Source organism: Dermochelys coriacea, chromosome 18 (genome assembly GCF_009764565.3).
Source record: "Dermochelys coriacea isolate rDerCor1 chromosome 18, rDerCor1.pri.v4, whole genome shotgun sequence".
Classification (NCBI taxonomy): domain Eukaryota; kingdom Metazoa; phylum Chordata; order Testudines; family Dermochelyidae; genus Dermochelys; species Dermochelys coriacea.
The window spans coordinates 22,418,045-22,445,926 of NC_050085.1; the positions used below are offsets into that span (position 1 = coordinate 22,418,045).

Below are 27,882 nucleotides of genomic sequence, written 5' to 3' on the forward strand. Positions count from 1 at the left end.
TGTCTTCCTGTCTCTTCCTAGCAGAGCTCATTAGGTTGACAGAAGCTGGGGATACCTGCTGTTAATCACAGAAAAAGCTCTCTCTTGAAGCTGTCTTCGTAGTTGAATGCACCACAGAGAGATTTATCTTCTTCAGGAAACAGAGCCATAGACTGGCCATGTGTTCAAGAAACAGTGATATTTACAAGTACGTCTGTGTCTTTTTCTTTAAGTAATACCAAAGACACTGTGCTATAAACTCCTGAAGTTAGTTTTTTGATTGACAAACCAGTTTGACTATAAAAAGGAAAGGAGTACTTGTGGCACCTTAAAGACTAACAAATTTATTAGAGCATAAGCTTTCGTGAGCTAAAGCTCACTTCATCGGATGCATTTGGTGGAAAAAACAGAGGGGAGATTGATATACACACACAGAGAACATGAAACAATGGGTTTATCATACACACTGTAAGGAGAGTGATCACTTACTACACAAAGTAAAACTATTTCCCAATGTTATTTCTCCCCCCCACTGTTCCTCAGATATTCTTGTTAACTGCTGGAAATAGCCTACCTTGCTTGTCACCATGAAAGGTTTTCCTCTTCTCTCTTCTTCCCCCCCCCCCCCCCCCCGCTGCTGGTGATGGCTTATCTTAAGTGATCACCCTCCTTACAGTGTGTATGATAAACCGATTGTTTCATGTTCTCTGTGTGTGTATATCAACTCGCCTCCGTTTTTTCCACCAAATGCATCCGATGAAGTGAGCTGTAGCTCACAAAAGCTTATGCTCTAATTTGTTAGTCTCTAAGGTGCCACAAGTACTCGTTTTCTTTTTGCGAATACAGACTAACACGGCTGCTACTCTGAAACCAGTTTGACTATAGAGAATACTAAATTTTCCCCATAGAAATAGATTCTCTCAAATTCCTAACAAAATCCAGCAGTTCCTCTCATATTTAACCTTTTCCTCCCTGCATGGTAAAGAACCTCAGATTATGTCCAGTCTTTTTCATTCCAGTGTTCAGGTGCTTCTTGAATTACTGCAACTTTGAAGGTAGCCATTGAAAACTGTCACTTATCTGCTGAGGTATGTATTGACTGTCCAGTCAGTGTACTCCAGGTCAAATCATGTTCAGCATCATGTCAGTTGTGATTTTTAGCTCACATGATGCTGAACACAGTTTGCCCTGGTCTGAATTAACTGGACAGTGTTGCCCAACGTTGTATCATGTAGCTTTAGTCTTCACAGTTATGTTCAAATATGTTAATTTTCTAAGTTATTTTCAGACATGTTAATTTTCTAGTGAAGTTGTCAGCAAATAACCCAACAAGTCATAATTAAGGCTACATTTTAGTTATGAGTATTTTTAGTAAAAGGCATGGACAGGTCACAGGCAGTAAACAAAAATTCATAGCCCATGACCTGTCCATGACTTCTACTATATACCCCCAAACTAAAACTTCAGTCTGGGGCAGCTCGGGGGTGAGTGCTGGAGGAACGTGGCCCTGGGAAGTGCTGTGGGTACTCGGGGTTGGGGGGAGTTAGGGGAATTACTGTGGGTGCTGGGGAGGGGGTCATGGGTGTTCGGGGGTGGGGACATGGCCCGGGGGGCACTGCAGGTATTGGTGTGGCCCACGGGGGTGCTGTGGGGGGGTTGGTGGGGCTGGGGCAGGCTCCCTACCCAGCTCCTGTGAAGCAGCGACCCCAGCTCCTAGCTGCATGTGCTGCCTCCACTCCACCCCCAGCCTGGTTCTGCAGCTCCCATTGGCTGGGAACCATAGCCATTGGGAGCTGGGGCAGCGGTGCCTGCGGGTAGAGACAGCACATGGAGCTAGGAGCTGAGGGAGCTCCCTCCAGGTAAGCACTGCCCTGTACCCCAATCCCCAACCCTGAGCCCCCACCCAAAATCCTGCTGCTGGGGAGCAGGGAGGGCCTGAGACTGGCTCAGAGGCTGCCAGAGCTGTTCAGGCATCTCCCAGGCCAGTCGCACTATAGGGCTGCTGCAGAAGTCACAGAGGTCACGGAATCCATGACCTCCGTGACCAACACGGAGCCTTAGTCATAATTACTATTATAAAGTAGTATCCTATTCCATAAATCATTCACAGGTGTGTAAAAAAGAAAAAAAAGACATTCAGAAAATAATGCAGTTTAGAAAATCCCAAAAGTATGGGATTCTTAATTGCTGTTTCGGTGGTAAGTAAGTTTTATACAGGACTTAATTTGCCTATCTGAATCGACATAACTTAAAATTTATGACAGTAGAAACATTTGCTGATTTATTCTTAGGCTCGTGAGTGGTAGTAGAAAGCAACAGTGGAGACTCTCCTCTCCCCCTCCTCCGGTGGCTGCAACTGTATTGAAGATTCATGTGTCTTCTAAAAGAAACATGTCCTGGCCAAGGAACAGGTGGAGGAGAGACTAACTCTAAGCTGTCAACAGCATCCCCCTGTTTTGATGCTTGGATTTGGAGCATCCCAATATTTCCTGTGCCTACCAGTCTTGTCCCAGGCCTGAGTAAGCCACAGCCCCATGCAGAGCACTGCATGAGGAAACTACCAGACCTCACAAAGTCATTAGGTCTTTCTGAAAATCCAACCCCTTTCTCTGGTGAAGCTGGATTGCTGTCAGAATTGTAACGGAGCATTACCCCAACTTCTGACTTGTGGAGTTGGTGGGTAGCAACCACCTTCCTGTACCCACTAATTTACATTGAAGGAAGGGATCAACTGACAGAGTTGCAGCTAGAGCTAAGCAAAATTCTGAATTTCTGTCCCTTGGAAAATACTGATATTTCAACATTTGTTTTCATCCCATGTTGCAAAAAATTTCTCTTTTGGAAATATCGGTGTTCTGACATTTTTGATTGAAATGAAACATTTTGACATTGCTGAAATTGAAATGGTGGTACAATGACTTGAAATGCTTCATTTTGTGTCAGTTCAGTATTAAATTGCACTTTCCAGTTGTTGCGCATTGTTGTTTGGGAGCCTGATAATCCCATTTTTCCTTATGTGCTAGGCCCCTTGTGTGGACTATCTCTCTCGTGGTACACCCATAGTCATGTGACTCCTGTGATGCGCTATGCCAAGGTTAGTCAGAGGGAAATTCACATGACATTATGGGAGTTGTAGTCCTCAAGGGAGCTCAACCCAGAGAGGAATGAGGCTCAAACTACAACTCACTTAAAGCAGCATACTGATAGGAAATCAAGTTCAATTTTTTTATTGAACTGATTAGAAATAAAATGTTTCAGGTCAGTTCAACAAAATGAAATGTTCCAATTCAGGTTGAACCAAACCAAAACTAAATATTCCATTTTGATTTTTCCAGAGGGAAAGTTGAAATTTTCAGGACTCTGAAAAAATCAGTCAGATAGAAAATTCCTCAGCTGCTCTAGTTGTAGTTACGTGAAATGAAAGCAAACCAGTTGCATTGCATGCCCACACCTTAACCTCAGCGTTCTGAGGTGCCTGCGCAATGTCAACCCCACAGTTGCTTCCAAGTCAAACTGTGCCCATCCCCCTCTCCCCAGTGACTGTAAATGCCATACCCTATCCTAATCTAGCATACAGCAACCAGTCATGTACATACAGAATGCCAGGAAATTGATAACCACATCTAATGAAATATCCCAAAAGAAAAAGGAGCAGGGAGGGAGGAATTTTGTAGCAGTGAAGAGCTGTTCCTTTATAGGCAGGCACCTTGTCTGCTAGCCTATCTCAGTGCTTGAAGGAAGTGCTGGGAATTAACTAATGGCTATCTCCCCAACAAAAGAGGGTCAACATTAGCTAGTGGCTGCCATGACTTTCTAGGGGTGTGATTGCCCTTCCCTCTGGTCCCACCTCACAGTATGGGCTGACCGTGAATAGCTAACCTTGTTAGTTATGATGGATATTATTTAAGACATTAAACTGTATTTTGGTTCCTTTCCCTTAACGAGTTGGAATGGAGGGGAGGGGAAGCAGGATGTCACTACACTTGAATATCAAAATAATCCTTTAGGCATCTTTATATAATAATAAAGGAACCATATTACCAAAGTACACTATGTCTGTTTACTAGAGAACTGCACAAAACACTACTATAGTAAATGTTGAAAACATTTCCAACAAATCTCTATGCATGTATGGTAGAGCATTGAAGTAAGAAAAAATAAGCATTTCCCCCCTGATTTGCACATGTGGGGTAGGCTTCAACTAGGAAGTCTTCAAAGGGAATTATCTTACATATTAATTGAAAAAAGTTAATTACAATCCCAATTTTTTTTTTTAATTTTTGGAGGCAAAACTAAAGATGCTTTTAAAGATAACTCTAGTTAGCATTTTGCTGTTTTCCATGGCAAGCTGCATTGCAGGAATCTGAGTCTGAATGACATTATTTCCTGTTTACTGTGGGGAGTCTAGCTAGTTTTGTAATCTTTCTTGTCATAGTCTTTGAGGCCAGAAGAGATCATCATAATCATCTAGTCTGACCTTTTGCACATTGCAGCTACAGAACCTTGTATACCTACTCCTGTAGTAGACCCCTATCCTCTGGCTAAGTTACTGAAGTCCTTAAATCATGGTTTAAAGACGTCAGGTTACAGAGAATCCACCATTTACACGAGTGTAAACCTGTAAGTGACCCATGCCCCATGCTGCAGAGGAAGGCAAAAAAACCCACAGGGACTCTGCTAATCTTACATGGGGGAAAATTCCTTCCCTACCACAAATGTGGCAGGCAGTTGTACCCTGGGCATTTCGGCAAGACCCAACAGCCAGGCTCCTGGGGAAGAATTCTCTGTAATAACTCTGCCTTCCCCATCTAGTGGCCCATCACTGGCCATTGGAGATATTTGCTACCAGCAGTGTCAGATCAGCTGCATACCATTGTAGGCACTTCCATCATACCATCCCCTCCATAAAATTATCAGGTTCAATCTTGAAGCTAGTTAGGTTTTTTGCCCCCACTACTCCCCTTGGAAGGCTGTTCCAGAACTTCAGTCAGAAATTAGGAACCTTCATCTAATTTCAAGCCTAAACTTGATGGCCAGTTTATATCCATTTTTTCTTGTGCCAATGTTGGTGCTTAATTTAAATAATTCCTCTCTCTCTGATGTATTTACAGAGAGCAATTGTCTTGCCCCTCAGCCTGAGTTTGGTTAGGCTAAACAAGCCAAGCCCTTAGTTTCCTCTCATAAGGTAAGTTTTCCCTTCTTCTGATCATCCTAATCCATTCTTTTGATCATCATCATCATCACTCCTTCTCTGCACCTGTTCCAGTTTGAATTCATCTTTCTTAAACATGGGAGACTAGAATTACATACAGTATTCCTGATGAGATCTCACCAGTGCCTTGTATAATGATACTAACGCTTCCTCGCCCTGATGCATCCTAAAATTGCATTAGTCTTTTTCACAGCCGCATCACATTGGTGGCTTATAGTCCTCCTGTGATCAATCAGTACATCCAGATCTTTCCAATCCTCTGTTGCTTCCAACTCACAAGTCCCTAGTTTATAGCAGAGATTCTTGTTACTTGTCCCTAAGTGCATGACCTTGCACTTTGCACTAAGTGTCATCCCATTTCTATTACTCCAGTCTTCAAGATCGTTCAGATCTGGTATGATATTCTGGTCCTCCTCCATATTGGCATTATCACCCAACTTTGAGTCATCTGCATATTTTATTAATACACTCACTTTTTGTGCCAAGGTCATTAATAAAAATGTTAAATAAGATTGGTTCCAAGACTGATCCCTGAGGAACTCCATTGATAACCTCCCTCCAGGCTGAGAGAGTTCACCTTTCAGCATGAATTATTGTACAGTTGTCTCCCGTTTAACCAGTTTCTTATCCATCTTTCAGTTCTCATATTAATCCACATCTTCTCCCATACTTAAGTTACTTGGAATGGTCAAAGCAAGCAAGCGATTTGTTATCCATAATCTATAATGTAGTTGGATCTCAAATATTTGGTCATATCAAGCATCAACCAAAAAAACACTCCTTCCTTAAATCCCAGACCTCTTACCTTGGGGGAGCTAATTCTCTGTGCTCCAAAACTGCACCTAAAGGAATTATGTAAAATATGAGGGCTGCTTGGAGAATGAGTAAATAAAACTGGCTATCAAAAGATGACTTAATGGACACTCTTATTTGCCAAATTATTGCTCTTAGGGCAAGAGCTTGTCTATTGGAAGTAGCCCTCTTCTCAAACCCTTTTGGACAGAATTCTGCAACCATGAGAAATGGAGCAGAAACCAGTTTTCCAACATTTCTCTCCTCCACTGACCTGAAGCAACCACCATGTGGCAGAGTAAGGCTTTGAAGACGTTTTAGTCAGTAAAGTTTGAATTCCCGTGAGTCTATTTGCTAGACTGTGGCTGGTTTCCTTTTGGAGACTTTATCTGGTCCTTCACAGATTCAAGTTCTTTTCAGCCACTTGCTCTTGCACCTTAATCCTTCTCTTTTAAGAATAAGACCATGGACAGATATTTCCGTTTTCACTATCAAGTTTCCTTAAAGAGAACTTAAATTCATTGGCCCTTTATATCCAAAAACTTGTCAAGACACACTATGGATATAATTGGGACCATAACATTCTGTCTGCTTAATTAGACAGAGTCTGTCCCTAAAAGATGTAAAAAGATCAGAAGGTCTCCTGTTCAGTCATAGCCAAATTGATACCATAGTGCATCAAAGAAGCATACGTAGATGAAAGGCTACCATGCTCATTTAGTCTCCTGTTTCATTCTACAAGGGAATAATATTTCCTGCTCCTGGATGGAATGGGAAGCTTTGCCTGGCTGCGAAGTTATCCACAATCCACACATGCTCCCATTGTTATAATGTATAATTAACTGCTTTCTTGAGTTTTTCTCAAAAAGAAAAGGAGTAATTGTGGCACCTTAGAGACTAACAAATTTATTAGAGCATAAGCTTTCGTGAGCTACAGCTCACTTCATCGGATGCATTGAGTTTTTCTGTTACCTTCTAGAACTGTAGACCAAGTCAACCTATTTCTCCTTTTCACATGTGCCAATCTTGCATGCTTTTGTGATTCAGTTACTCATAGCCCATGTTCCTAGGGGAGAGAGGAATTTCATTCCTATCTTGTAAATGTGTCTTCTACAAGGGTCCCAGCAATCCAGAAGCTTGTTCTGTTGTGTGTTTAGGAGCTAGTTGCAAAGGCAGTTAACCTGTTCTGTTAAGGGGAGAGCTGGGTATAAAGCTTGACTTGAGTGGAACTATCACATTGAGAAGAGCCCATATTTTGGATTTATGACCCCCATTGCAAAATTGCTCTACATGGTAGGAACAAAACTTCCTTTACGTGCCACAGGGTATTGGAATCTCTTGGATAGCATCTTTCCTGAAATTAATCAGAAGGGAAATAGGACAGCAGAAGACTTACGATCTGAAAATTATACCAAGTAAAGGTTTATTTCCATTTACTCTACATGTGTGAGAGTTGCCCATCATGAATGAACTGGAGATTTCTTCTCTATATTCTCCTTCTGAGCATCTTTCTGTGCAGCTTTCGGGCTGACTTTGTGATGCTTCTCATTGCTTCTGAAAACTGACAGTTGTGGCAAACCATGTGGATACAGTGAAACTATACAAAAGATCAGCCTTATTAGACAGCTCCTAACTCACAACACTATCCCCCAAAAAATCCCAAGGTGGTGTAAAATACAGTTCTGCTCCACCTTCATTAGAGTAAATCCTATCAAGGAACTGACAAAAGTTGGTTACTTACAGGAGGTTATATTGAAATTCTTCTATGCTCTTCTAAATTTATGCCATACAAAATTTGCCACTAATGGCCCTGCTGTATATTTCTCAGTCATGTTTACAAAATTAGCAAATATCCAGAGCAGGCTCACTGATTTCAAACAATTGAAATATTGTGTCTCTTGGTTATCTTGAAACATATAAAAGCATTAATAACTGATGTTTTATGATGCACTCTTTGAAATAAGGATTTCATAGGAAATTTTTCTTATTCTCCCCTTTATTAACGTATGACCACGATGATGATTGTATAGTAAAATTACTTTGAAAAAAGATGTTTTTTGTAATTGTGTGCAGTGAAGATATTGGAATCGATGTCTTGTGACTTTAGTGAACTACATCTAAAATTATACGGAGAAAATACATTTCAAATTACAGAAGCTTGTTTGCTTGAATTTAGTGACAAGATCTCTTGCCAAAAGTCTCATTCAGTCTTTGAGCATACATATCAAGTGTAAGTATATGCATACGTTCATTAAGGTGCCTATTTTTTCAGTCTGAATCTACCCCTTAATTATATTTTGCAGTTCTCAATAGTACCTTACAATTAATGAAAGCGTATGGAAATGTTTTCTTTCTAATAGTCAGTTTAAAATGGAATTGATATCTAGATTTGTGAGAGAGTATTCAGTTGGCCTTTCTTTTGTATTAGGTTATGGAAGTCTAGTTACTACCATACACTGAGATGCTATTGTACATAATTTGCCGAGTAGTTAATCTACTTTCTGAATAAATTGATAAAGCCAACAAGTGTACTAGAGTTCTTGGGCAAAAGAATGATGTTCCCCCCAAAATAGCTATCTTTTAAGTGGGGGAGGGGCAGGGGAGTTGCAGTTCCATTTTGTAAATGCATGAAGAACTTGTTTTGCTAAAATTCAGCTAAAATGGTTGTACACTAAATGAAAAACTCCGGCTCTTTAAACTCGCTTTCTGTAGCAGTCTGAGAATAAAGCTTCCTACGTCAGTAGGTATTCCTGAGTCCTGGAGAAGCTACAAATTTAGCCATTCCTTCAAATGTATCCCTATGTAGTTCCATTGGTTTTAATGGGATGAGAAAATGGCGAAAAAAAGTGACTTGGACAATAAAGTTTTTCAGTATTGGGCCCTTACTCTATTTGTCTCTTGAATTCTTTCACAACTATAAAAAATTAATTTGCAGAGGTGCATTATATGCTGCTCTTATATTTAAAATGTATGAATCTGCAGACTTAGAGTTGGAAAGAATAAATTGCTGTCCTTGTTCTCGTATGCAAGATTATAAAATAACTCATTGATTATTTGATTCATTATGATGACATCTTATCAGTGCCAAGTTAATAGTGTTTAGTATCTTTAAAGGGAGACAGGTTAAAAATCACTTTTAAAAAATAATTTCTCCAAAGGTAATTTTCACGTGTTTGAAACTTCAAGCTGAAACTTGCAAATAGCTATTTTCATGCAAATGAAGCGGTATTGGCGGCACATGGTATTTGTCAGTGCCGTGTACCAGCTTGATGATGTATACTTTCTGCCATTCATTTTACAAAGGAGTGTAGTCTCTGATGGAGATATATGACTGTTGTTTCTTCAGATGTGAATGTGTATTCTTGAAAGGATTGTCAGCATTAATGAAAACATTTCAGTCTGCCCATTTCCTGGTTTTAGTTACTATTATAACTTTTATTCCTATTACATAAATAACCCTCTTTCCCCCTAGGCATGAGACTTAGTCCTTACAAGAGGACTGTTTCTGTCTCAAAGGCTCCTCTTCACCTCCAGTCCAGCATTAGTTTTAACCAACTTCCTGGAAGTTTACATTAAATATCAGATTCCAATCCTCCTTCCACCTGAGTCAGGTCCTGTGGTCCAGGAGTTCCTTTCCCTTTGATAACCTCTTCTGCTGTCTGTCTCCTCCTTGACAAGCTTTTATATCGCTGCAAGAGTGAAAGCTGGCTTGTAGCCAGCCATGACAGCCTTAATTCTTGCAGTAGCCTTCTTTAAGGCTTCTCCTTCTTTAAGGAATACACTGTTGTCATTTGTTGTTGTTTCTGCAAGGGAGATCCAAACCTTGTAAGTTGTTAAGATCAGTGTGTATTAGCAAGAGCTGAAGAGACAGTACTGCCTATAGAAAGAGACTTTCTTTCCAAAAGATTAGGAAGATGTATACCTTTTTATTATCATGACCATAACCTCATCTAAAAATATCAACAATGAAAAAATTTAAGGTTCATTAATAAGACGTTGTGCGTGGGCAGAGCCACCTTCCTTATTTGTAATTCAGAGTGCATATATCTCTGGACACACACCTGAATCCCCAGGACAAGAGTCAGGCTTTGCTCAACAAAATCTCCATTCTCATCTCTTTTGTTACATATGGATGCCATTCAGTATCTTAGAAGTTGATAGTCATGAACACTGTGTCTAGAAGTCATTTCTGTGTCTGCACTTGGAAGACAATGTTCAGGGAAAACAGCTAGCTTTGGGGAAGGAATTCACTTTGCAAAGTGGCAGGAAACTTTGAAAACCCACAAAATCACCATAAACATAAATGTCAACAGAACAGGATGTTGTGACTTGAGGGTGTAGACCTGATTTGACCTGAGTTATTGGGCTGGGGGAGAGAGGAGGCCTCATGTTTTGGGAGACCGGATTAGGGAGGTAAGTAGATCAGCAGCCTAGAAACAGAATGGCTGTGCTAACTAAGATAAATAAATGCCCCAGTAAGCTAAGTTTCAGAGTAGCAGCCATATTAGTCTGTATACGCAAAAGGAAAAGGAGTACTTGTGGCACCTTTCCTTTTCTTTTTGTGGATACAGACTAACACAGCTCCTACTCTGAAACCTGTCATTATGCAAGGCACTGAATTTAGCTGTATGGAGTGGAAATCCATCAACTTCATGAAAAAACTCATACAGATACAGACAGGCATCATCTTCCTTTACAAATGCAAACAGATGGACATCACACCAAAAAATTTTTTAGTCTCTAAGGTGCCACAAGTACTCCTTTCCTTTTTCCACTAAGCTAAGAGATAGAATATATGAATTAGCTAAGATAAGTGGGAACACCCACGGAACCTTTTAAAATGAACAAAATAGCAATGAACAAATAAGCCTGGAACATAAGATGAGGTAAAGAGTAAGGCTCTGTCTACAGTACAGAGATTTTAGTGACATTGCTGTGCCACTACAGCCATGCTGCTAAAAGGCACGCAGTGTAGCCATTGTTTGTCGGCAGGAGAGAGCTTACCTGCCAACAAAAAAACTTCCACCCCCAGTGAACAGCCTTAGAACACTCCTGCCTACAAAGTGCTGTTCATACCAGTGCTTGTCATCGACAAAACATTTGTCTTTCGGAGGGGGAAGGGGGTATTTTTTTCACACTTCTGAACGACAAAAGTTTTGTCTTTCACTTGCCAATGTAGACAAAGCCTGAATCCTGTATAGACAGACTGCTGCATGGGGATTGGTTCCTACAAAGTAATCAGGCCAGTTCCAAAATGTGTAAAGCAATGTAATGTGTAAATGTATATAAAGGAAGAGGTTTTCTTTGTAGCTTTGGATTTGTGATATACCCTGCCTCCACCCCCTGCTTTTGAGTCTGATCAACTCAGTGTAGCTTTGCTGTAAGCCAAATAAAAATACCTGAGTGATGAAGTCTGGAGTCGAACTGAGTACTTGGGAAGCTAAGTGGAAAGAGGTCTCAGCGGGAATGCCAACACAGGCCTTTGACTAGAAATCCTTGTTCTGTTTAACCTTACAGCAAGGGCTGCCAAATGATTAAAATATTAATCGTGATTAATTGTACAATTAAAAAAATAATTGCGATTAATTGCGCAATTAAATAATCAAATACCATGTGTTTAAATATTTTTGGATGTAGTGCAATCTCTTTATCATGAAAGTTGAACTTACAAATGTAGAATTATGTACAAAAAATAACTGCAATCTAAAACTTTAGCGCCTACAAGTCCACTCAGTCCTATTACTTGTTCAACCAATCGCTCTGACAAACAAATTTGTTTAGATTTGAAGGAGATAATGCTGCCTGCTGCTTGTTCACAGTGTCACCTGAAAGTTAGAACAGGCATTCACATGGCACTGTTGCAGCTGGCGTCGCAAGACATTCACATGCCAGATGCACTAAAGATTCATGTGTCTCTTCATACTTCATCACTATTCTAGAGTACATGTGTCCAGGCTGATGATAGGTTGTGCTCAATAACAATCCAAAGCAGTGTGAACCGACACATCTTCATTTTCATAATCTGAGTCAAATGCCACAAGCAGAAGGTTGATTTTCTTTTTGAGTGGTTCAGGTTCTGTAGTTTCTGTATCGAAGTGTTGCTCTTTTAAGACTTCTGAAAGCATGCTCCACACGTCATCCCTCTCAGATTTTGGAAGACACTTCAGATTGTTAAACCTTGGGTCGAGTGCTGTAGCTATCTTTAGAAATCGCACATTGGTACCTTCTTTGCGTTTTGTCAAATCTTCAGCAAAAGTGTTTTTTAAAATGAACATGTGCTGAGTCATCTGAAACTACTGTAACGTGAAATATATGGCAGAATGTGGGTAAAACAGAGGACGAGACGTACAGTTATCCCTCAAGGAGTTCAATCACAAATTTAATTAACACATTATTTTTTTAATGAGCGTCACCAGCATGGAAGCATGTTTTCTGGAATGGAGGCTGAAACATGAAGGGGCATACGAATGTTTAGCATCTCTGGCACGTAAATATTTTGCAATGCTGGCTACAAAAGTGCTATTCAAACACCTGTTCTCACTTTCTGATGATGTAAATAAGAAGTGGGCAGCATTATCTTCCATAAATGTAAACAAACTTGTTTGTCTTAGCGATTGGCTGAACAAGAAGTAGAATTGAGTAGACTTGTAGGCTTTAAAGTTTTACATTGTTTTGGTTTTGAGTGCAGTTATGTAACAAAAAAATTTACATTTATAAGTTGCATTTTCATGATAAACAGATTGCACTACAGTACTTGTATGAGGTGAACTGAAAAATACTATTTCTTTTGTTTATCATTTTTATAATGAAAATATTTGTAATAAAAAATAATATAAAGTGAGCAGTGTACACTTCGTATTCTGTACTGTAATTGAAATCAATATATTTGAAAATGTAGACAAACATCAAAAATATTTAATAAATTTCAATTGGTATTCTATTTAACAATTAAGAGCGATGATAGATTATCCCTCTTCTTGCTACACAGACAAACAAGCTCTAAAAATAATAAAGGGTTATACACTAGAATCCGCACAGATCTCTGAAGGACACATCTCACAGTGAAGAACTTCAAGCAGTCCCCATATGAGTTCCTCTTGTATAGAGAACAGCTGTTGACTATTACAGTTTCAGTAAACAGAGCTTGTCCCCCACTGCATGAGATTCCAGTGAATTAAATCAGTTTTCTTTGTGTTACTCAAAAATGGAGCAGAATCTTGGGTATCCTGGCTCTGAAATACCTAAGCAAATCTGCCAGACAGTGAAAATACAGAATGGAAACCACCTGGCTAGCAACCAGTTGGGGGGCTAGCGTGAACTTTATATGATATTTGTAGACTTGAAGACAGCATCTTCACATGTTCTCATCTTTCTATGGCTCAAAAATTTCCTGAGATTTGTGTGACATTCAAAGTACTACTAATTCAAGTTTCTACTCTTTGGTCTGATGATCCTCCTCCCTCAAAGGTATTTACAAAAGAAATGCGTAGCCATAGTTGTACTCCCAAGCATCCAGAACAGGCATACATATCTATTCCTAGATTACATCCTCATCTGGAACTGCACAGATTAGCCACATAAATGATGACATCTGACTGAACCCTGGCAATCATTTCCTCTGCAGACAGAAAGGCAGGAAATTGCTGTTAGACTTGAGCCTCTGAGGGTGAAGTACACCCTTCTTGAAGCCACTTAGCTTGAGATATCCTAAGGAGGAGACAGGACCATGATAGTATCTTACTGAAGAGACAAGGAATGTAGGAAATCAGTATGAATGAGATTATTCCAGTGGGTAGAACAGAATACCATGTGCGCTGAGGTCATGCACATCAGTCTTTGATTCAAAAACAGACTGCCTGAGCCAGCAGTCCCAACAACTGTAGAATGACCCTAAACTGGGGTGGGCAAACTTTTTGGCCCGAGGGCCACATCGGGGTTGCGAAACGATATGGAGGACTGGGTAGGAAAGGTGTGCCTGCCCAAACAGCCTGGGCCCCGCCCCCATCTGCCCCCCGACTGCCCTCCTCAGAATACCTGACCCATCCAACCCCCCCTGCTCCTTGTCCCCTGACCGCCCCCTCCTGGGACCCTCCCGCCCCTAACTGCCTGCCCCCCCGGGACCCCACACCCTATCCAACCCCTCCTGTCCCCTGACTGCCCTGACCCCTATCCACACACCCCCCAACAGGCTCCCTGGGACCCCCAACCCATCTATCTCTCCCCCACTCCTTGTCCCCTAACTGCCCCCTTCCACGACCCCCCCGCTCCCTGTCCCCCTGGGACCACACCCCCTATCCAATGTCCCCTGTCTCCTGACCGTCCCCCCCCCCCCGAACTTCCGCCCCATGCAACCACCCCCTGTCCCCTGACTGCCCTGGGACCTCCTGCCTTCCTCCCGTCCCCTTACCATGCAGCTCAGAGCTGCAGGACAGGCTTATTTGAAAGCATGGGAGGTGAACGGGCGCAAGGCACACTGCCTGCACAGCGGTGTGGCTGCAGGGAAGGGGTGATTGTGGGGGAGGGGCCAGGGGCGAGCCTCCCCAGCCGAGACTCAAGGGCCAGGCAGGACGTCCTGCGGGCCACATGTGGCCCGCGGGCCGTAGTTTGCTCGCCCCTGCCCTAAATCATTTGTGAAACATATTCCTAATTCAGTGAAATATCTTTAGTAAATCCTCTTGCATTAGCAGTATATATGAGTTATATAATCTGTATATAGAGCATATGGATTAAATTAACTTTCAAGAAATATTTGAATGTGATTTAATCACACAAGTAGCCAGATATACCAGATAATATAATATACTAGTTGGAAACTACTGAGTTGCTTGATGTCATCACCTAATAGGCAGAAGTGTCAGTTAAATTGCAGAGAAAAAGAAATTGAGGAGGTCCTGTTGTGCACTGATTGGTGCACCAAAGATCTAGAAACATAATTTTCAAGTAAAAATTCAAATTTTTGTTTAGTGTGTAAAGGAGTCTTGTCTTGATTTTATCACATTTTCATTGGTATTTTTGTCTGTTGTACGTAAAATAGCTAATCTGCACCACAGAAGAAAGCATATAAACTTGGTTGACATTTGTTGTGCATTTATGAAGAGTGAGTGTCCTTATTCATTTATACGTACATATAGAATAGTTACCTGTAATTGAATTTCACAAAAAGTTATGCAATTACAGATCCTCCTGTTCAGCTGTTTTTCTCCCGAGTTGGTTTTATAGTGAGACTTGTACACACTTGGTTAAATATGAATGCTTAGTAGTGACTGATGCAGTATGTCTATAGATTCAGAATCTTAATCAAGTCATAGAAAAACATTTATCTAGTGTGATATCGATGTAATAAAAAGCATATACAGAAATGGAATTAGATGCATTTCATAACATAAGGTCATCAATTGTAAAGTAAGAATGCAGTTTCTTCAAGGAAAGCTTCTGCTGCTCCACAGGTTTGGTCTCTTTATCTCCTGGTGCATATTGCAAAGGAGCACCCTAGTCTGATATGACGCAAGTTCTGAATTGAAAGTTAACTATAATTTTATTCATCCTAAATTATGTTTATCAACTAATTGCTCAGAAAACAAGTGTAAATTGTGTGTCTGCTAATCAGGGAAGTGCCATTCCTTATTTTCATTATTTTATAGAGAGTACACTGAAGAGGTCATTTGAATGTGGGGGCATTTGTTTAGTAAAACAATTCCGAACATGCTTGTCTCCTCTAGTATTACTTTCTGGCTCTAGTAATGTTTTTGTCAGTACAGTTTTGTGGGGAGGACTCAGGATACCTTTAAAAGCTATATACCATTATTAAAGTAAGCTGTCCCTAAATGGGTTTATGAACATAGGCTACAGCTAGGATTTCTGTTCTATACTTTTAATAGTAGTTATGCTCAGTTGTTCAGTTTTAGGAGGATGAGAATTCCAGATGGAGATAGAAGGCATTAGTAAGATATAGATGCAAGATTGAACGCACAGTGAAAATTCAGAAATGGAAAATAAGATTTAAGAGTAACATTATAGAATAGACAGCTAAATCTCTTGGTATTAAAGAATTCACCCAACTATAGAAATAAAGGGGACTGAGGAGAGAATCCTTTTTCTCACAAAGGCCTGTGAAGTTGGAGCCCCTAGAAAAGATGTTGGCTCAGCCCCTTCTCTACCTACTACTCTACATTTTCTTTGCTTCTCCCACATGTCCCCAAAAACTTTCAATGCCCTATCATATTCTCATAGAATATAGAATCATAGAAGATGAGGGTTGGAAGAGACCTCAGGAGGTCATCTAGTCCAACCCCCTGCTCAAAGCAGGACCAATCCCCAACTAAATCATCCCAGCCAGGACTTTGTCAAGCCTGACCTTAAAAACCTCTAAGGATGGAGATTCTACCACCTCCTTAGGTAACCCATTCCAGTGCCTCACCACCCTCCTAGTAAAAGTTTTTCCTAATATCTTACCTAGACTTCCCACACTGCAACTTGAGACCATTGCTCCTTGTTCTGTCATCTGCCACCACTGAGAACAGCCTAGCTCCATCCTCTTTGGAACCCTCCTTCAGGTAGTTGAAGGCTGCTATCAAATCCCCCCTCACTCTTCTCTTCTGCAAACTAAATAAGCCCAGTTCCCAGCCTCTCCTCATAAGTCATGTGTCCCAGCCCCCTAATCATTTTTGTTTCCCTCTGCTGGACTCTCTCCAATTTGTCCACATCATTTCGGGGGGAGGGGCACAACTGGGAGCAATACTCCTGATGTGGCCTCACTAGTGCCGAATAGAGGGGAATAATCATTTCCCTCAATCTGCTGGCAGTGCGCCTATTAATACAGCCCAATATGCAGTTAACCTTCTTGGCAACAAGGGCACACTGTTGACTCAGATCCAGCTTCTTGTCCACTGTAATCCCCAGGTTCTTTTCTGTAGAACTGCCGCTTAGCCAGTCGGTCCCCAGCCTGTAGCGGTGCATGGTTTTCTTCCGTTCTAAGTGCAGGACTCTGCACTTGTCCTTGTTCAACCTAATCAGATTTATTTTAGCCCAATCCTCCAGTTTGTCTAGGTCAGTCTGGACCCTATCCCTACCCTCCAGCGTATCTACCTCTCCCCCCCAGCTTAGTGTCATCCGTGAACTTGCTGAGGGTGCAATCCATCCCATCATCCAGATCATTAATGAAGATGTTGAAGAAAACCGGTCCCAGGACAGACCCCTGGGGCACTCCAATTGATACTAGCTGCCAACTAGACATGGAGCCATTGATCACTACCCGTTGAGCCTGACAATCTAGCCAGCTTTCTATCCACCTTATAGTCCATTCATCCAGGCCATACTTTTTTTAACTTGCTGGCAAGAATACTGTTGGAGACTGTATCAAAAGCTTTGCTAAAGTCAAAGTATATCATGTCCACTGCTTTCCCTGTATCCACAGAGCCAGTTACCTTATCATAGAAAGCAATTGGGTTGGTCAGGCATGACTTGCCCATGATGAATCCATGTTGACTGTTCCTGATCACCTTTCTCTCCTCTAAGTAGTTCAAAATGGATTCCTTGAGGACCTGTGCCATGATTTTTCCAGGGACTGAGGTGAGGCTGACCATCTGTAGCTCATTAGATTCTCCTTCTCTTTTTAAAAGATGGGCACTAAATTTGCCTTTTTACAATTATCTGGGATCTCCCCAGATCGCCATGAGTTTTCAAAGATAATGGCAAATGGCTCTGCAATCACATCAGCCAGCTCCCTCAGCACCTTTGGATGGATTAGATCCAGCCCCATGGACTTGTGCATGTCCATTTTTTCTAAATAGTCCTTAACCTGTTCTTTCACCACTGAGGGTTGCTCACCTCCTCCCCATACTGTGCTGCCCAGCAAAGCAGTCTTGTCTGTGAAGACCAAGGCAAAAAAGGCATTGAGTAGTTCATCTTTTTCCACATCATCTGTCACTAGGTTGCCTCCCCCATTCAGTAAGGATCCCACACTTTCCCTGATCACCTCTTGTTGCTAACATACCTGTAGAAACCATTTTTGTTACCATTCACATCCCTTGCTTGCTGCAACTCCAATTGTGCTTTGGCCTTCCTGATTACACCCCTGCAACTCCGCCACCTTTTCTCCCCCGCATGTCCTTCCTGAACAGTTTATACCATGACATTGCTCCAGTCATGCGAGTTACCCCACCAAGTCTCTGTTGTTCCAATCACATCATAGTTCCTTGACTGTGCTAGGACTTCCAATTCTTCTTGCTTGTTTCCCAGGCTTCTTGCATTCATGTACAGGCACCTAAGATAACTAGCCGATTGCCCTACTTTCTCAGTATGAATCAGGAGGTCTCCTCGGTTGCACCCTGCTCCTTGTTTCCTCCTGGTATCCCACTTCCCTCCAGGCTTAGGTCACCATCTCCCAGCAAACCTAGTTTAAAGCGCTCCTCACTAGATTAGCAAGCCTCCCTGCAAAGATGCTCTTTCCTCTTTTCATTAGGTGGATCCCATCATCATGCATCCGATGAAGTGAGCTGTAGCTCACGAAAGCTTAAGCTCAAATAAATTTGTTAGTCTCTAAGGTGCCACAAGTACTCCTTTTCTTTTTGCATCTCTTCCTAGCAATCCTCCTTCCTGGAACCACATCCCGTGGTCGAAGAATCCAAAGCCCTTTCTCCTACACCACTTGCGTAACCACTCATTTACCTCCACAATTCAATGATCCCTACCTGGGCATTTTCTTTCAACAGGGAGGATGGACGAGAACACAACTTGCGCCTCAAACTCCTTTATCCTTCTTCCCAGAGCCACGTAGTCTGCAGTGACCTGCTCACGGTCATTCTTGGCAGTATCATTGGTGCCCACGTGGAGAAATAGGAAGGGGTAGCGGTCCGAGGGCTTGATCAGTCTCGGCAGACACTCAGTCACATCCTGAATTCTAGCTCTAGGCAAGCAGCACACTTCTCGAGTTTCCTGGTCTGGACAGCAGATGGATGACTCTGTCTCCCTTAGGAGGGAGTCCCTGACCACCACCACCCGTCTCCTTCTCTTGGGAGTGATGGTCATGGAACCCCCATCCCTAGGACAATGCATCCTAATCCTTCCGGTCTTCTTCTGATCTCTTCCCTCAGATAACTCTTCCAAACCATTCTCTACCGTAGTACCTGTGCAGAGAGCCTGAAAACAGTTTCTTTCCTCTATCTGCATTGCGGGTACATGGGCTTCTCCTCTCTTCTTCTGGAGGTCACATGCTGCCAATTTTCTTCCCTGTTCTGCACTGCCCTCTCAGATTCTTCAGCATGCTGTGTCTGCAGTACCAAACGCTGACTTCTATCCAGAAATTCTTCATTTTCTCTGATGTAACGCAGGGTAGATACTTGGGTCTCTAGTCCTATTTCCATTCTTTTTAATGTCTCCCTCTGTGATCTCATCACACCTTGATGCCTCACACACTCACTACACACATTCACCCATCTATATTTGCTCCCGGTTTCTTTACTCTGCAGCCCACCTCTTGCTGGAAAATAGCCACCTGTTTGTGAGAGGGACCTCCACTTCAAACCCTACCCTCACCCCCTCTGCACATGCCATGTTTTTGTGAATTGGGTGCTAGGATTTATGCACTGACAATAGAAGTTCAGGGGCTTGGGAAGGGAGCAGTAGCCTCAACAAAGAGGCTGCTTTGCTCTCAGGTGATGGTCATGTTGAGTAAGAAGCTCTGCAGCCTGCTGTTTTGCTCACTCTCCTGTCCAGAAATTCATTTGCCCTGAGCGAGTGGGTTTGTAAAGCTTTGCTTTACCCTAAAGTCACAAAAGATCAGCCTAAACGGGGCTGTAATTATATTTCTTTTATGCCTCAAAGGCTTCTGTTCCTGATCTTTTTTTTTGTTTTGTTTGCTTTGTTTTGTTTTTTTTAAGGCAATGAGCATTTATTCATGGCTACAAAAAAAAAAAGGCAATAAAAAACAGGAACTTGGGTGCCAACCCTGGGTTCCCCTCCCAGCATGATCTCTTCAAGGGGACCAGAACCCCAGAAAATGCCTGTGAGCTCTGCAGAAAAAATCCCCTCTGTCAGAGTTGTCCCTGGAAAACTTCTCATTGAACTTCTCCTTTATCTTCTGGAATTGCTCAGAGAACTAGTTCCGGGTCTTTTCGCTGAACTCACTGTGATGCAGTTCTTGAAAGGCAGCTTTGGTTTCATCTGCAATGCTGTCAGCAAAGGCCTGCAGCCTTTTCTGGAACTTCTCAAACTTTTCGGACAGGGTTGGCTCTGTCGGTTGAGCCAGAGCAGAGTCTGCCAGGACCATCAGAGCCACAAGGATCAGAGCGATGGACACTGCGGGCCGCATGGTTACTGGGCTTGGTGTGTCCTGCAGCTAGGGAGATACTTGATCCATAGTCATAATTCTAAGCATTAGGGGCTAGAGTCTGGCTTTTCCAGATACTGTTTATAATAGATTTTAAAAAAAAATTGATGGGAGGGGGAATTTTCTATTATACTAGTGTACTGCTTTTTACATTCTAAATGTGTTTATTGCTGTTAGTTTTCTTTGCAGAAAGCAAATTCATAACGCTTTCTCAATAGTCCTTTTTGTAAAAGATTAACCTAAATGAGCAAAACCTTCACTTTTATTTGTACTAATTTTTTCAACTTTAGTTGTTTCATTTTTCCAAATACTTCCCACCCCCACCCCCCAATATTTTCCATGTAAAATACTCACTGTGGAAAATAGTGTGAAAGAGATTGAAAAGATGGGATTTTGATCGCTTACAAAATGTAATATCCTCAGTTTGTATTAATTTGACAAGTAAATCAATTCATCTGCACTTATATATGCTAGTCCCTTGCAAAAAGAGATTTAAATTGACTTTGTAAATTGACTTTGTTGGAAAACATTTTCTTTGTAAAACACAGTGCAAAGTACAACTCACATTGCACGTTAATGCTGTGTTGAGTGCTGTGCATGTCAGAGGCCCAAGTATATGATGTAATAGTTATTACTGCTTTTGTCCCTGTGGATCAGCAAGATATTTATTGTAATATTCAAGTTAAAGTAATACACCCCAGCAAAGAATGGGTTTACACGTTAAAAACACTGAAATATTAAATGTTTTTTTCTTTGATTGATTAGGTGTTCTTTTTTGATGGTGTATTTTGGGAGTAGTTGTATATTGGAGAAGAGGAATGAATCCTGAAAATGTTATATTTTATGAATAACAGAACAGGGTAATGAATTAGGGGTAACAGTTTTTTCTGAAGCTATTTTTTTTTTGCTAGTTAACACTTTCAAATACTTCTGTGCTAATTCAAAAATGGCTTTGAATTTTCTTTAATTTCATTTGTCAGCTGTGTGCGTCAAATAACTAATGTTTGGCTTTTTTAGTAAATCTTTTTTTAAAAAACGTGCTCATTGCTGAGAGCTTTCTCTTTGGCTGGGGCTCAGGCTTCTGCATTAAGGCTTCCGCTTACACTAACCATTATAGAGTTCTGCATGCCAGTAGTCTGATGCATAATGTAATTGTAGTCCTTGAATCAGACATGAAGAAGTGAACCAAAATGAGTCATCTTCTCCTCTTACAGCTTTGTGAACATATTATGGTGATCAGCCGCAGCTCCTGAGCTGGAACTTCACTTCTATGAGCGGGGCCAGTTGGCAGGGCATTCTCTGGGAGAACCGCGCACTTTGAAACTCGCTCATTTCTCTCCTTCCCTCTCCCTCCCCCGCTTCCCGTTTATTGATGTTCAGGACATGTGGAAAGACCCTTCTGTCTTCCCTTAGCTGTGAGGGATTATGAGGACTGGTGGGAGATTGTAAAGATCTAAAATACGTTTTCAGCTGCTGGGTTAAATGTTACTTATGAGAGGAAGGGGGTTCTTAGAGTAATCTATATGTATAATTAATTGTATGTTTTAAATGTGTCAGGGAGCACCCAGATCCTCCTTTTTATGGAATATGTATACAAATCAAAATAAATGTCTGACTGATATATTGCTAAGATATTTGAGCATAAGCTTTCGTGAGCTACAGCTCGCTTCATCGGATGCACTTATAAATGCATCCGATGAAGTGAGCTGAAGCTCACGAAAGCTTATGCTCAAATAAATTTGTTAGTCTCTAAGTTGCCACAAGTACTCCTTTTCTTTTTGCGAATACAGACTAATACGGCGGCTGCTATGAAACATTGCTAAGATAGGTGAGGTAATATCATACTCCTTTTGAATAGCAGAACTCAGGCCGAGGTGTGCTGCCTTGGAAGATTTCTCCTCTCTATTAACCCAAGACTTCTCAAGTTTTTTTCAAATTTAGTTTTCCTGTATGGCAACATTATATCTTGAGATAATTAATCATTATTTGGGTAACAACCACCTCCCCTCTATCTCATTCAACTAAAAGCTGACAAAACATGACCACTAGAGTAATTTTAATCTTTGAGTCAAGCCATGAGTTGAAACTAGCATCTTTCAGAAGGGAAAAGCTAGGGCATTAATTAATTCTGCTATCTAGTCCTATCAGCTAGTTTTATGCAAGTAAACTGCTGCTGGCTAGGAAACACTTTTTGGTGAAATTTTTAAGTTATTTCCAAAAATGTGTATGTATATTAAAAATATCTTTATAAAATTGAAATTAGCTAAAAATGCTTAAGGAATGCCTATACACAAGTTCTTTAAAGTTGATGTGCAAGTACATTTTCTTGTGGGGAATGAATTATTTTAGAATCTTACCGTGTGGAGTGTTTATGTTGAATTTTCTAATTACAGGGTATAAAAGCAAGTTCAGGCTAAGCCTACCGGTTATAGTTTGAAAGGAATATATGATCTGCTCTTGTAACTACTGCTCATGACCATGTAGGTAAAATCAATACCATCTGATAGCATTTCAGCCTCTTTCCTTTTTTCTCTTTTTTATTAATATAAAAAAGTGGTGAACTAGGTATTGGGATGAAGCAGAATTGCCACATCAGCTGTCTTCTTTGGACTTGCATGTGACAAACGGATGTGATTGGTCAGCTGATTTTAGAGGCACTATCTTGGTTGTATTACTAAAAGACAGGACTGAAAAATGTAACTGGACACCTGCTAGCTAGAGAAATATGCCTGTCAGCCATGGCCTGATAAGGAGCATGATTGTGCTCAGGAGAGAGGGAAAAAGGGTCACTAGTGAGATTGACAGGCAACACCATCATGAGGAACCTGGTGTCCTGTCCTGGCCCTTTGGAGTGAGGAAGATGCTGGGGTTCCCAACAGAGCATCATCACTGGACCCTACTCGGGGTTTTGATCATGGATTCTTGCTATCTAGACACTGGTACAAAGGACATTTGAAGCACTTCTTCCCCACCGAGGCTGATAGTGTGATCAAGCATATGTGTGAAATTTAAGTGCATCTTGTCAATTTCACTAATGCATACAGAGTTGAGAATAGTTGGTTGAAAAAGAAACAAAACATTGCCTAAGGTTTCTTTTTAAATTAAAAAACTTATTTTGGAGGGCTTTTTTAAACCATTTTTGGTTTTCAGTCTCTTGGTTCAACCTTTCCTCTTCTCTTTTTTCCCTGTTTTTTCCATTTAGTCACTGAAAAAGGAAATGAGGAAAACCCAAAAAAGCCCAGCAGTGTTTTAGTTTACATTGGGGGGAAAACCTGAAAATTTTAAAAATTTTTTCACCAAATTAGCCTTTTCTCAAAAACAATCTTTAAAAAAAAAAAATTCCTTCAGAAATGTTGATTAACTCCAGTAGTGAATAGCATCTTTTGTTAATTTCACTCTGCCCAGAAATTGATGGCTTGGCTCCCCAACTTCAGTATGCCCTAAAGAAAGTTGTTTTTTTTTGTTTGTTTGTTAGCTTCCACTTTGAGTTGATTTTTCAATCCTTAAGAAGTTAGGTAACATTTTCAAATGGCCTACGTTCCATTTTCAAAAATGACCTAGGCACTTAAAGTTCTATTGATATTGAATTTGATGAAATTTATACGTATATAGAAATTGTAGGATGTAAAGGGGTGGATTTTGGCATTTCTGATCCATATTAGAAACTGACATGTTTGAATTTGCCTAATCGGTATCTGGACCTGGAAGTTCAGTGAAAAAATTGTCCTTAAAATTTACACAAACATCTCATAGCTACCTGCATATATTTTGCACCTTTGAAAACTTATTGCACTTATCTCATTGAGAAATAGTGCCATCTAAATTTGTTTAGAGCAGTGGTTTTCAACCTGTGGTCCACGGACTCCAGGGGTCCACAGACGATGTCTAAGATTTCCAAAGGGGTCCACAGCTCCATTTGAAATTTTTTTAGAGGTCCACAAATGGGAAAAGATTGAAAACTACTGGTTTAGAGTCACAGTTCTCAACCGTTCCAGACTACTCTACCTCAGGAGTCTGATTTGTCTTGTGTACCCCAAGTTTCACCTCACTTAAAACCTACTTGCTTACAAAATCAGACATAAAAATATGAAAGTGTCATCGCATGCTATTACTGAGAAATTTCTTACTTTCTCATTTTTACCATATAATTATAAAATAAATCAATTGGAATATAAATATTATACTTGCATTTCAGTCTATAGTATATAGAGCAGTATAAACAGTTCATTTGTATGAAATTTTAGTCTGTACTAACTTCACTAGTTCTTTCTATGTAGCCTATTGTAAAGCTTGGTAAATATTTAGATGAGTTGATGTACCGCCTGGATGACCTCTGTGTACCCCCAAGGGTATGCGTACCCCTCATTGAGAACCGCTGCTTATAGAGTAGCTTCTATGGAGGTCAAGTCTACCCGTTTGTAACTGCTAAACTATTTTCAAGTTAAATACTTGTTTCTGGCTTACTGCTTCAGAACTTCATTTCATTCTCAAGAAGATGGATTGTCTTAAAATCTTTCAGTTTAAAAGAAATGCTGATTAATCAACCATTTCTTGTTAAATGGCAGGTGAATCAAATAACAAAGATACCAATTATTTTAAATTGTGTGTACGTTGCTTCACAAAAATATCCATAGCAGACTGTTCACTGTGCTGTTAACTGCCTCCCTTCTTAAAATTTTATCATATAAATTTAATTTATACTTTTTGTTTGGAATCTGTGCGCAACTGGGGAATGTTACATAGACAAATATATTTAATCATAGTACTTCATCTGAAGTGTTGAATTTTTTCTCACAATGATAGCACATCTACTGAGATGAGTCAGAAACTTTATCATGCTTATGCTATTTACCTGAGTTTTTACTTCATGCAAAAACTAGAACGCTATAAATAACATTGCCTCTAAAGGATTGTATGGCTCATACTGGCATTGTGATGGCGTATTGATTCTTTCTATAACGTTTAAAATTGCTTGCATGCCTCCTAGCAGTGAATACATATATGAGATGAGCATTCCAGTAGAAATGAAATGCTGGTTACATTTCCATTCCAAGAGCTATGCAAAAAACCCAAAACAACCCCCCAACACCACCTCTTGTTTCTCAGAAATGCAGTCTTAAGCAACCAACCGATTTGTTTCCAATCCATGAAATGGCAAGTTATTTTATTAAAATCTAATTTGAGGAAAGCATCAGTTTTACTCTCATATAGTTTTTCTTCATTGGTTGCTTTAAGCTAGCAGGATCTCCTTTTGTGCCCTTCTCATAAGATACATTTTGGCCGTGGTCTGTTTTTAATGTACAAATAGTTCGGGATTATATTTTAACAAGAGAAAATCAAATGTGAATTGAAATAGGTTTGTATAGAATTAACTTTAACATGGAAAATTGGAAAAGAGTGGTTAAATGTTGATAATTATGAAGGAGTTTATTTGAAACTATTTAGTTATAACCCAACGTGAGTTAGGGATTACTTTAGCACCAGATTTAGCCGGTTGGTACTAAATCTATGATAGTAACCGTATAATAGTAATCTAGAATTTGACACTTACTCCAGCTGATTTCTGTGGTAAGAGAACTCATATTTAATAATACATTTTTGTGGCACAATTGAAGAGAGAATTAAGTAATTGCTGTAGAACATTAACTTTAAACTGAATTGTTTTGTATCATTGGTGGTCAGCTGTCCCTAGCTTGTTTTAGCTAAAATTATGTGTAAATTTTGGTTGGATTTCTTTGCCTAGATTTGTTCCAAATTTGAAATTATTTCTCTCAAAGAAATAAAAATGTCTTGAAACTTCTTATTGTAGGAAATGTAAAAAATATAGTGGAAGAAAAACACAAATATAATCCTGTAAAGTTGCTGTTTTGCTTTTATGGCATGATGTAAACTTAATGTACATTTATAATTTCTGTATAATTTCAGTAAGAGAATGACTAAGTTACTGAGAGTGGATACCAAAGATTCTTTATAGCTTCCATGTAATAGAAATTCTAGCAGGAAAGAATTTTGTCTTGCAAATCACATTTAAAAGACTATTTTATTGTAGTGTTAACTGATACATTATGATTTTAGTATTTCTTGTATGTATCAATAACTACAATATAGCTGTATTTATGCTGAACAAAGAAAACTAAAAATAAGGGAATAATTTTTACACTGAAAATGGATTTTAAACATACTTGTATCAAAACCCATTTGACAGTTACTTGTTTTTAAATAATGGGTTCCCTGATCAGCATTGTTATCAGTATAATTATAACTGCTGCTTTCTTTGACTTTGTGTCATAGATTAAACAGTGGGATCATAAATTGGCCTATCTGTGTTGCTTTAGTTTTCCTAACTTTTAATAAGAACATTTTTTAAGTTTAGGAGCAAAACCTTCTTAAATATTTCTTTGAATGGAATGGTTTGTATATAAGCCACTTCAGGAGGAAATTAAAAAGGCAGTGGCGTTAAAGACTAAAAATGGAGCTTAATAGCAAAGTAAAGATTACTGCACTTTCAAACACCACACGGTTTACTATATTCAGTTTGGAAAGAGGCTATTTTCAATAACTTTGATTTGATTTCATGAAAGGTATTAGTTTTACTTACTGTAGCTCCTTTGTTTTGCAGAGATCTTGATGCAGACGTCCTTTTGGATTTCTTTTTAATAATGTGTGACCCTTCACCTTTGATCCCTTGACCTGCATTACCTTGGTAACCATTTCATTTTTAATTTAATTTCATTTTTTAATTTTTGTGTGCAAGCTGTAACATTTCATCATCTTAAATTGTAACATTCTTTGACTTCCCCAAATATATAAATGTTCCTTTTATCTATAAAGTTATATAATGCCAGCTTCATTTTTGTATTAAAATTCATTTGTTGTAAAAATAAAGTGTAAAAATTCTCATTGTTTTCATTTTCTTTAAGTTTAACTGTGTATGTTTTTTGTATAGTGCATTACTTTTTCTACCCATGTTCTTAGAAGACTTAAAACTAACTTATTATTTTGTTTTTGTACTTCTTAAATGTTAACTTGCATTTCCTCAGTAATTATTAGTATCAGTAGGAATTTCTCTACATTTCGTCTGCTGTTTTCTTTCTATTCTACTCACATTTTAAAAATTTAAAATGCCATTGTGAGAACATTTTAAAAATATATTATTTTAAGGAACATAAAATAATAAAAAGCATATACAATTTTTAATATTTCATTTATTGTTCTGGAGGTTTTTTTCCTTTCACTTCTGCGGTAATATAAAAACAAGTAGCTAGAAAGTTGGGTTAAGTTGATTAAGGTTTTGGTTTCTCATCCCAGATAAAAAGGCTAGATATTTAAACAGTTATCTGTTTAATCTGGTGATGCATTGGTGCAATTGTGATATTGTGAACTGACAGAGTTCAGAATCATCGGTACTAGAGGCATCAATATTATAGGAATCCTAAAGCCACAATACTTTTTTGTTTTAGTTTTTCTCTTTTTAAAAGATGCTGACATTTTAAAGCAATTTGCATCAACTCTGGATACTAGCAATGGCTCTTAGTAGGAATCTGTTTCTGTCTTGTAAATGATCATATGAAAT

The 27,882-nt window shown here is 39.7% G+C and overlaps 1 protein-coding gene and 1 long non-coding RNA gene across 16 annotated transcripts in view; both read left to right on the forward strand.

Annotated features, from left to right (window-relative positions):
* CAMTA1 (calmodulin binding transcription activator 1) overlaps nt 1–27,882 on the forward strand; it is a 927,426-nt gene that overhangs the window by 38,746 nt on the left and 860,798 nt on the right. The gene's annotated exons all lie outside the window — the stretch shown is intronic.
* LOC122457043 lies at nt 44–27,513 on the forward strand. The gene is made up of 3 exons (XR_006276319.1): nt 44–187; nt 999–1,067; nt 26,929–27,513. It is a non-coding gene; the product is annotated as an uncharacterized LOC122457043 (long non-coding RNA).